We start from the raw sequence: 12,161 nt of genomic DNA, 5'->3' as shown, positions 1-12,161 counted from the left end.
ATGATGTAGAAATATGTTGATGAGAAATGTGGAATAATATTGAAAGAACTGGAATAATACGAAATTGTATTGATTTGGATATTGATAAAAAAAAAAAATTATGTTCATGAAAAGCGTGCAATGATATTGGTAGAAAATGTTAAATATGCTGATGAAAAGTGGAATTATATCGAAAGATTTGGAATGGTATTAAATGATATGGAATGATGCAAAAGGAATTTGGTGAAAAATGTTGAATATGTGGATGAAAAGTGTGGATAAATATTGAAAGATTTGAATGATATGGAATGATGTTAGTAAAAAAATGCAATATGGGGCATATTCTCCTGTTCACTTCTAATTTCTTACGCATCTTTTTTGCATACTTTAAAAGTGTGACGATTGTCCCGTCTCGGCTTCTGACACACCAACCATGCGTAACTAGGAAATTCAGTGAAGTGTGACGGTGGCCCTAATTTCCGGATCGGGAAGTTTTCAGGAGACTTGAATTCCATAATGTCACACATTAAATTGACTTGCGTAGTGGATCCAGAAGTTATAGTGACCTTCGCCGGTGACGTGAGCGCTGCTCATCTACAAGCTTCTTCTTGTGTGTTTTTGCATTCACGTTTTAATTCAGAAAACACAATTTAATCAGAATACCACTGGAGGCTTCGTTGTTGGCTATGAGAGTCACGGAGAGAAGGCTAGGAAGCAAGTGGGTAAAAAAGATAAGTCTGGTGTAAAAGCCGGCGTGTGGACAGGTAATTCCTGCTTTAGAGCGCCTCGTTGTTGTGGCATAGAAATGCCCAGTGACAACCTGGTGGGAAATATTACAGCCACTCAAGACTTTTAGTGAGTATTTATTTTCCTAGCGAACAGCTTAATTTCATCATTTCAAGTCTTTTTTTTTTTTTTTACTGCATATACTTTTTTCAAATTATTATTATTGTTCAAATTTGCCAGGGTGGTAAACAACGCGTCTCAGGTGTGAAATTACGGAAACATTTCTTTCCACTTCACATGGACTTCAAGCCTTCTTAGCTGTCATGAGTGTAAAAAGTGCTGTTGATGTTAAAACATCACATGAATATAATAGTCTTAACTTTAATGATGATGATGCGGTGAGTCGGGCCTCAGGGATGTAATTGTCTTCTCACTTGTCACATATATAAAAAGGAGTGAACCAATGTAAAATGTAAAAACAACAAAGAGTGAGTGGCGTGCCTTGGTGATGCCAACATATTCTCTTCTCGCGTTCTTTGTTGACACCGTTCCTTCTTTTGGAATGAATGTCAGAAAATGCTTCTGAGGCATATTTTTTCAACAATGTTGATCAATTTCCAAAGAGACTTCAAAGCTTCCACTACACGACTTCCTTTCATAAATACCTGTACTTTTAACTCCCTTTTTTTTTGCATGTTATTAGCACATCTCTATTGAGTGCTCTCGTGCACCTTTACTGTCGTTTCCTTTAGGACGCTCATGCGTCAACAAAGGTGCATTGTGCAGTTTTACAATCCTAAATAAAAAAAAAAAAAAGTGAAAAGAAACAATAGAGCGTTTGTGGATGCTGCGCAAAACAGCGGGGGGGGGGGGAAGCTTTCCAGGAAGAGAAGTTGTTGTGCAAGTTAAGGAGCAATCCATGTTTGAGAAAATATTACGTAGAGGAGCTGGCAGAACATTCTCTCACGTTTGGCTGTGAAGCATCGCAGTGAGCGCCAAGCCGTGTTCCTCTGGTGGCGGCCAGTACTGCAACTGAACACAACACACGCACACGCTCTGCCTCAGGGGCTGTTAACCGTCTGCGTAGCGAAATATTGCCTTGGGAAAAAAAGTCGTGTGTGTGAAATTGCTTTGTGACTGGCAGATTATACAACAGTTGCACAAGGCTTGTGACAACTCAGCATCTCCTTTTTTATAGCAGTGGATTATTTGAAGATTACTCACACTGTGGTGTCAACACAGAGATTAAGTGCGTTGTGAAAAATGTGTCGACACATATCAGATTGTAATATCACAAATGCATTTAAATATACTCACTAGATTCGCTTGAAGGTTTGGAGCCTGCAGGTGGTAAGGCACACGCCAACATTTTGTCTTTGGTTTCAGGTTCTTATAATAAAATGACAATTCGTCCACAGGGTAAGGTTTCTGTTCTGTGGCTTGCATGTGAAGCCAATGTTGATGTTATTAAATGCCTGTGTGGATGTACAAGAATTTAAGCTTTCCATAATCAGGATTTTGGAGCGATTCACCAATCACCAGTGAGTTTAAAATAAAAAATTATAACCAATCAGCGAGACGATCAAACGATGGACCAATATATCTATTTCAAGCTGCTCAATTCAGAAAATTAAATTTTGAACCGCTACTGCCACATGTGGCTGAAAAATGAAATTACACTCTCCGTTCTTCAGGCACAAAATGCGCACATGACATCACATCCGCAGACAGAGGGTGGGAAATTCCAACACGAATCCAGTCTGAAAACTTGCTGGACAGCTAAGGTGGGAATCTTCTAATCAGAAGACGTTTGAGTCATAAATGGTCAAATAAAAAATCTATTTTTAAAGATATTTTTGGGCAAATTTTTACATTGCGCAGCATTCAGCTTTACATGATCAGGATGGACCAATATATCCACTTTAATAACTTATTTACTGCAACCCGCAAATTTGCAAAAAATGATTCCCATTGAAATGCATTTGGGAAAAAAATAACAAGCCCGAGAACAATTATAAACATTCAAAACACGGAAAATGGGGCACCCCATGTTTTATTTTGCTGATCCAATCAACTGATTGATCGACAAATTATAACATTACAACCATATGTCATTAAATTTGCATAAAATCTAAAATATCTGATCCAGACAAGCAGATTTGTGTAAAGTGTACAAGTAATGTTTATGCTAATGAACATGTACACTCTAAAAACACTTGTCAAAAATAACCAAATTGGGTAAAAAAGAGACCGACACAACTTTTTTTGTTATTTATTTTAACCCAAAAAGTTGGGTGATTAAACTACAAAACAACACAGATTTTGGTGTTATATTGTGGGTTTTGTACAAAACAATTCAATTTTGGAGAGTGGTTTCGTAGGTTATTAATTTGACCCCAAAAATGGAGTTGGACCCTTTTTGGCACAATTTTGGTCTTCTTAGACAGGATCTGACATTAAGCCTTTTTGGGTGGTTACCATGAGCAGAGTTGTGGTGGTCCTTCCAGAACCGACACCGGCTCTGATTTAAATCAATACTTAACGAAATTCTTAATTATATACTGGCATACCAGTGGTCATCGGGTCACCATTGTTGTTGGACCCTTTTTGACCCTACTGTTTTTCGGCTGTACTTGAGTGTAGAATTGCTTAGAAGTGAGTGCAGGCCTTCACTAAATCTGAACCGAATAATACAATCTAACACTTGATAATAATAGAATTAATGGCACTTTTGCACAGGATATGATTGCCCCCTAAAAAAATCTTTGTAATGAGGGCCGGGAAAAAAAGGGGTCAAAAGTGAGATGTTATTCTTGATCCATAGTGTTGCTAAGTCATTTACATTTTTTTTCTTCTTTTTCTTTTTTTTAAAAAGTCGTTTACATTTCAGCGTTTTAAATGCTACTGCAAAGAGACCATGTTGCTAAGAGTGCATGTTAAACTGGTCGCCCACCAGAATGTCCCGACGCAGCTTTTTTTTTTTTTTTTTGCGTGCGTCACACAGAGGCTGACGAGGGCACTCTCGCCTGGTGACACGTCGGCTCCGGAAATCTGCTGACATCTCGGCTTTGAACGGGCGACGCTGAGGCCTGTAGCGACAGTTGACACTCGCAATGACAATGTTCAACCAAGGGCGACGGAAAGATTGAATCCGGGTTCCAAGCAGCGCTTTACTGTCAAATGAGCATTTGTTTGAGCTCAGACCATCGCCACGGAAAGTACATGCCTTTAGGAAGGAGAGCATCACTTATCATTGTTTCTTAATATCCTATTTCAAAAGTGTGTTGCAGAGTCCAAAAATTAATACATAAACGTGCCCTGATGGCATGTAAACAGTCTCGGTTGGTTGCTGCATAATTTCTGACATATCTACTCAGCTTCTAGACTGGAAAGCAGACATCAGCCTTTTTTTTTTTTTGTGCTGTGGAATTGTTTGGGCTGAGGAGGGGAAAGTGGGTCAGTGTCAAACACCCCGGGGAAGAAATAGCATTGCAAAATGGGGTACTGGCTCGAGTTTGCATGTACTAAGGGGGTGAGTAGTAAGTGGATGGAGAAATGGGATGAGAGTAAAGTGAATTGAGAATGCTGTTTAGCTACTCATGCAGAAAAATTAAACCCTTGAACCCTTGCAGTCGTGTCCCAAAAAAACATGGAAATGGGTTGTTTTGCAAGGTAGCACGCATGCTATCATAGTGCGTGGAAATCATAGCATCCCAAGATAGTTATACAAAGAAAACAAGACAAGCTAATGAGCATATGATTTTACAAAATGGTACTTTTTTCCCCCCACCTATTTCCGATTTTGATGTGACCTCTCTAAATCAATCACTGCTTGGTAGAAATGGAACACTTGATTATGTTAGCCTGTAACAGCTAACTGAATCGCGTCAAGTCATCAATGCTTATGAGGAACTGGACCAGTCTAGCTTTTTTTAGAGATTGCCGCTCTCAGTTTTACCTCACAATGCTAGTTTGCTATGAAACCCAATATTTGTTTTAAAAATAGAAAGCGGCCACAAATTTTGCGCTGCACACTCCAGTTCAAATGCTAAAATGAGAACAAAAGAATCAATTTAAAACTTCTAACACCAACAATGCTTACATTTATTTGGGGGTAACCAACGTTATTTTATTATTTTTTTTTTTGAGGTGCACTCACACACATATATGGTCACTCAGCCAGGAAGCAAACTCGCGCCAACCTGCACCGAAGGCAAGTGACTATAACCACTCCGCCACCCAGAGCCCGGGGTAAACCAAAGTAAATGGTGGCAAGCGTGTCCTGACTTCTTTCTGAGCATGAGTTTGAATGTGATTGGTTCATTCTCAATGCATACGTGAGAAACCACGTTATCGCAGTTGTTTATTTATACTTCCCCTCTTGAAAATATTTTATTTTTTCCAGTTGAGTTGTATTGGTTATAGGCCATATTCTTTTCTTTTCTTTTTTTTTTTAATATAAATATAAAATTTATTTATTTTATTTTTATTTTTATTTTTTTAAATTATTTTTTATTTTTGGGATTATAGGCCATATTCTAATGAAATGATTGATCCTGCTGTCATTTTTATATTTAAAAAAATGGCATTTGAACAGTGGTGTGCAAACTTTTTATTTTCACTGTAGGTGGCTAAAGAAGTCTGTCTTGGTTTGTGTTTGAAAAAAAAAGAAAAAAAGATGGTGACATTTTGAAAGAGCCTTTGAATTGGGCCAGCCCTTGAGTGTTGGTATAAGATAGCGGGCCTTCAGAAAAAAAGATGTTAGGATAACAAACATCACATATTTTGGGTTTTCAACTTTCCATATCTGGCATTAGATTTTGAAACCTGCTTTTTTTCTCTCTCTCATCCTTGGGCCGCCATGTTGAAGTGTTTTCCACGACTGAACAGTGGCACCGGGTTGTCATGAAAAAAAAAAACGAAAATAAGCTATATTTGAATAATATTTCCAAATCCGAACCTTTTACGTTGCATTGTAAGAATAAATGCTGTTGTGTAATGTGTAAAATGTCTTCGGCCTCCAAACGCTGGTCATGTGACATTCGCAAGCTGAGCCCTGAGGAACTGTGATGTCATTGTCAGTCAAGAGTAAATGGCATTATATGACAATATGGCCGCTCCCTGATATGGATAAAAACAGATGGATTTTTCTGCTTACTTCATATTCCACAAACACAAATGATTCAGAATACAGTGTTTTAATGTTGTAGTTTAGACCACACCAACCGAGATCAAGACATTATCGAGACTAGAGAGTATCAAGACCAACACAAGACCAAGCTTTTTGGAGGTCTATGCTGAGACAAGACCAATACTTTTGGAGGTGTGGATCAAGACAAATACAAGACTTTTGGAGGTCTAGATCGAGACAAGACCAAGACTTTTGGAGGTTGAGGCCGAGATGATAAAGACTTTTTGAAGTCGAGACCAAGACAAGATCAAAACTTTTAGAGGTCTAGGCTGAGACAAGTTCAAGACTTGTAGAGATCTAGACCGAGACAAGACCAAGCCTTTTGGAGGTCTAGACGGAGACAAGAACAAACCTTTTGAAAGTCGACACAGAGACCAGACAAAATGTTTGGAGGACGACAGAGAGACAAGACCAATACTTTTGGAGGTCAAGACCAAGACAAGACCAAGAATTGTAGAGGTCTAGACCGAGACAAAAACAAGCCTTTTGGAGGTCGACACAGAGACAAGACCAAGACTGTATACCGTACATCAAAGAAAAATCACAAATACAAGACAGAACAAAATGACCAGTATCTTTTTCTGTAATGACGTTTGCAACAAAAACAACAAACGATGAACTTTCTGCAGCCAAAGCACTAACTTAGAGGACACTGTTGACTAGCACACCTGTAATATTAAGTTGCTCTGAGCATTTAGCAAAAAAAACGATCCTTTGACCCTGATGTCAAACCTGATGCCAACCTTGACTTGACCTTGAGCAGCGGTGACTAAAAAGTATTGAGCGTCTCAAACAGGGCAGACAAAACTGTGGAGGAATGAAATAGTAATGAGAGGAGATGGGCCAGTGCTCCACCACCGAGCACCTCCATCTCCGCTCTCGCCCTTACCCCCCGCTGTGATAATGTCCCCTCTCGTTTTCGTCTCATCCTCCCCTCTTTCGTTGCACCACTTCCTTCCCTCGTCTCCTCGCCTGAGTCCTCGACAGCAGGGGAGAAGCGACCAGAAGGGGCGAGAGACGTCGACGTGTGAGAGAAGGAACACTTTCTTCCACTCGCTCGTATAAAGCCATCACTATCCCTGTTAAGTCCCTCCGCCGTCTGTCCTCCTCGCCCGCCGCCTGTTTGTCAAAGTGTTTATTCAGCCTGGCATTGTTTCCCCGCTCCTCGTTTTCACAGAAAGACTCCGAAAGCGTGATTCACTGCATTCACTTGAGGACAGTAGGGGAAATGAAAAGACATTTGGGGGGTAAAGACCCCCTGCCTCATGCGCGCCAGTCAGTGGGAGGCTGTGGAGGCATCCATGCCAGTGAGAGCTGGCGCTAAGGTGGTGCGGCAATGGAAAAAGGGGGCCTCTTTGGTCCGTGCCCCTGCTGATTGAGATGTACCCCACACAGGCTAAACCCACTTTGAGGTGGTACTGTGGCGCGAAAGGCCCCCTTTAGCCTCCGGGGCGCGCCAATTCCAGTCAAGAGCCTGCTGGGAAGCAGCTTGTAGAGAGGGGGGGTGAGCTTGACATGCTTCTGGACGGAGCCTAAAGGAGGCTACGGATGAGGAGGGGAGCCAGGCGGGATGGGGTACAGCTCGGTGCCAGGGTTGCCCGGGTTACAGGCACAAGCAAGAGGCATGATTCTCTCTCTCTCTTCATGTATTATTTTTTGAGCGAGTGTTGTTTTGTGCGCTGTCTGGTTGTGTGCTGCTATCCCGCTGTGGGGATGCGCCAATCCCTGCCGCTCTGGTGTCTTGGACGCTGCACTTTGATGACACACACACACTCACACAGATAAACAGAGAAAGTCTCCCACACTGCTTCGGCGTCTGTGCCACTTTCATTTGAAGCTAGACGTGACATTCATGGTATAAAGATGACCACATAAACAATTTTTGTTTGCACTTTTAAACATTGTCTTCCTTGCATAGACGGGCATAATTGTTGTTGTAGACGGCGATGTCACTTTTCACAGAAACATTGTCATGATGGAAAGTGAGTGGATGAGGGATGGTGGGCCCAAATGCAGGGAAACAAGAATCAAGTGCAATTTGTGATAATTTTATTAAGTATAGTGAGAAAGGCGAGCAGACAGCCATGACTGGACGGGACAGGACTGGACTGGTAGCCATGACTAGACTGGACGGGACAGGACTGGACTGGTAGCCATTACTGGACGGGACAGGACTGGACTGGTAGCCATGACTGGACGGGACAGGACTGGACTGGTCGCCGTGACTGGAAGGGACATGACTGGACTGGTCGCCATGACTGGACAGGACGTGAGTAGACTAGTCGCCATGACTGGACAGGACGTGAGTAGACTGGTCGCCATGACTGTAATGAGTGTGACATGACAGGCCCTAATTTGCCTTGACTTGACTTGCTGTGGCTATGACTTGGCTGGGGTTATCGCTTCTTGGCTGTGACGAGGACGACTTGGCTGTGTCGAGGACAGTCAGGCTGTGACGAGGACGACTTGGCTGTGTCGAGGACAGCCAGGCTGTGACGAGGACGACTTGGCTGTGACGAGGACGGCTTGGCTGTGACGAGGACAGCTAGGCTGTGACGAGGACAGCTAAGCTGTGTCGAGGACGACTTGGCTGTGTCGAGGATGACTTGACTGTGTCGAGGACGACTTGGCTGTGTCGAGGACGACTTGGCTGTGTCGAGGACGACTTGGCTGTGTCGAGGACAGCTAGGCTGTGACGAGGACAGCTAGGCTGTGACGAGGACAGCTAGGCTGTGACGAGAACGACTTGACTGTGTCGAGGACAGCTTGGCTGTGTCGAGAACGACTTGGCTGTGTCGAGGACGACTTGGCTGTGGCGAAGACGACTTGGCTGTGGCGAGGACAGCTAGGCTGTGGCGAAGACGACTTGGCTGTGGCAAAGACGACTTGGCTGTGGCGATGGCTTTGGCTGGGTGTGGGTTTGATCCCTGAGTTGGGTAGACACCTCAAAAGTAAATCCCACCCGTTGACACAAATCAACTCACCAACAGCTCTAAAGCAAGAAACACTTGCCTACCCAGCCAAGTAGTTGCCATGATTTACTACTATGGTCAATTTAGAACCTAACATGCATGTGTTTGCAACTTTGGAATATGGGAGGAAGCCAGAGTATCCTGAGGAAGCCCACGCAAATTTGGGAAGGACTTTTGCAAATGCTACACAGGATGTCTGCAGCGGGGCATCTTTGAACTGTCAACTCACCACAAAATTTCCCCCCCCATTCTACTCTATTGTAGTTTGTTGAAAAACTGACTGGCCCCCCATGTACTCACAATTTTTTAGCTTTTTTTCCATTATTATTAATTTTCTGTGAAAAATGGTGTGTATGCACTCAAGCACAGACACTCAGATTACGCCCTGAATAGAAGTTGGACCCTACAGAAGTGTCTGACAATTGGTCCCATTCAGTGGCTTTTATGACGGCCTAATCACAATAGTTGGAGAAATTGCCTCGGAGCCGACAGATTGATTGTATGTGCAGTGAGGTGTGCGTGTGATTACAGGAGTCTGGCTCGTGTTATGGATCTGTGCAGGGATATAAAGCGCTTACTGTACTGTGAACCACTATAAGGTGTTCTGGTATCCATTTGGACCATTCGGCACTGATGACTGGGGGTGGCGAGAGGGGCTTAGGGAAGGGGGGGGGATGCTGCCCGCAGATAACTACTGCTCTTCCCTGATCAAACAAACCGCCGAGGTGGTCATACTCTCGCTCACTCTACTATCCATATTTTCCTTCTTCTTATACTTACCTCACCGTCTCGACTTTCTCCCGATTGACCCGAGTTGTTATTTTTTTCCGCCATCTGCCTCTCACAATCAACATTATCCACGAGAAGCAGCACGGGGAAAGACGACAAGAGGGGTAACGATTCATGATTCATCAGCTGGAGCTGGAGACAGGAAGCATTTTGGCGATTCAAGTGGAAATGTTATACCTGATGTCAATGAGTGATGCATGGAGGGGTGGCGGGGATGAAAGAAGGGCGGTCTGGGCCTAGCGGAGGCCAGACAGTACTCCAAAAAGAATAATTGGCCACTGCCCACTTCGTAATGGAACTGTCAAAGGGTTCTACTTTCACAAAACAATGGCATTTGTGTGTGCGCGCTTACGTCTGTGTGGGCGTGCGCACATACATGTTTGTGAAGGCACAGGCTTTTAACATGATGCCTAGAGGTTGCCATTAGGCCTCTTGTATGGCCCCGAGGGACATTCAGATGCCTGTAAAGGAGATGCAACTAAGGGGCAAGTGTACGATGTCACCCTCAAGTGCACATTTTAAATCAATACCCGCGCTATAAGTCGAATTTTTTTCATCATTTGGCTGGTCCTGCAATTTATACTCAGGTACGACTTAAAGGTAACATAGGCACCCAAAATACCCATTCCCTAATCGTGTTGACTTTGTTTTGACATTTTGGCCCTTTGTCGTTAGCATGCTAAAGAAGGTAGCAGTAATGCACAAAACAGTATTTTCCTACTGCCAAAAAAACAGTAGAGGAAGAAATGGAGGAAGAAGAGAATTAGTAGTTATGTCCATAGATATCTATAAAGACTAGATGTCTCAGCCGCGCTGCTGGGCACGAGGCGGCCATCTTGCCACAGTCACCTCGCTCCCTTCTCTCAATCATTACTATGTGTTTTTATCGTACATGTTCTTTTAAATAACTCAAAAGTAGCGTTATCAAAAATCAACTGATTATTATTATACCACATACTTGTTAATAATTAATTATTCGTTGTCCTGTAAACCGTGAGTTGTATAGTTTGGAGGTGACTAGCATGACTAGCATCTTAGCATAGCTGAAAGACACCATTTGATCTCCCAGTAGATTGAACAAATGAAGAAGGAAGTAAACAAGAAGAATCGAATGACTCTCCGTGAATTCCGTTTATTTGTGTTCATTGGTAGCATAAACACCTTTTAGAACATGAACAACATATTTTAAGAATCATCATTCACCTGAGAAATGAAGGAAGGGACCAAGAAGATAGAAGTAAAAGCAGTTCTTGATGTTCCTAATCCCTCCTTGGTGGCCTGGCTTCCTTTCAACACAACAGGTCCTATAATTACCCCCTCTCTGCTGGCAGCTCGCACTCACAACTCTAGCAGCGGGGAGCGGGCTAATGCTCTTCATCCTTATTGCAGAAACACACACTCACGGACGTTGAATCTGTCTGGAAAATGCTGCGAGGAAGCAAAAAAAGACGGACACAAGACGATGCGGCCGCTCGCTGTGACCCTCGGCCCAAAGTCTGACAGAAGATGTCGTCAAGTGGCTGCCGCTCTCCGGCTGTCTGTCGGCCTCTCGCCGCCTGTTTGCAGCTCACCTAATTAACACGCTCTCGTCGCCAAGATAGTTTTCGCGCGCAACAGCCACCCAGTGGGTTTAGCAGAACGTGTACCAGACCAGCAGTGTTTTTGTACAAATTCTGTTTAATGAATGTTACATCATCCACCAAATGTGCTCATTTTGTTCTCTCACTTAACCAATGTCCACTTTTTAAATGAATAACTTTGATGGACTACACATTTTCTGGTAGGTTTAGAACATAATTCCCGTGTTGAACAGTGGATCACTGTAATGGATTTCAAATGGCATCCGCAGTGTTTTTGTTCAAAGTGAGCGAGCGACGGACTCTCAGTAGGAAAGTAAAGCTCCATCTGCAATGCACACAGATGCCCCCTGATGCTGCACCCCACCAGGAGATCTCATGCTTAATGAAGCAACCGTAATGGACTGCCAAGAACATTAATAATAGATCAACTCCGGGTCTCTTATAGCGGCTAAATAGCTTCCGAACATGATGACATAGTTCGGATCGATAAAAGGACACTTTACACTTGGCCCTGAGTTCCGCCTCAGGAATGAACATCCTTCAGTGCTCCGGATTGATTTTGTCAACAGGGGGAACTTTGTGGTAAATTTGTGCAGTTCAACTTTTTCGCCACAGTAATCCATAATGACTAGCGAAACATACAGCTTAGGCATTTGGTGTAAATTTGATCTCTCTTCCACTCACATGAACCTTTGTTCTCGTCATAGTAATGCAAAAACATATGTTATCTAGAAGCTTAAATTCCCGAGGTAGCTGTAGTAGCAATTGGGTTTCTACTCCCTACAGTTCGGAGGAAGACATTTAATAATCTTGTCAAAAGCTAATCCTAATGCGGTTAAAGGGCTCGGTGTTGTACGTCCACATTTCATCTGTAGAAAGCCTTGACAGAACGTGAATAACGTACAGTTCCCCATCATAACGTGA

General features: G+C 43.0%; 1 long non-coding RNA gene across 1 annotated transcript in view; it reads left to right on the top strand.

The window, feature by feature from the left end:
• Positions 1–12,161, top strand: part of LOC144039419 (uncharacterized) — a 155,196-nt gene that overhangs the window by 65,689 nt on the left and 77,346 nt on the right. The gene's annotated exons all lie outside the window — the stretch shown is intronic.

Source organism: Vanacampus margaritifer, chromosome 19 (genome assembly GCF_051991255.1).
Source record: "Vanacampus margaritifer isolate UIUO_Vmar chromosome 19, RoL_Vmar_1.0, whole genome shotgun sequence".
NCBI lineage: Eukaryota > Metazoa > Chordata > Actinopteri > Syngnathiformes > Syngnathidae > Vanacampus > Vanacampus margaritifer.
This window is presented reverse-complemented; position numbering and strand designations above follow the sequence as displayed.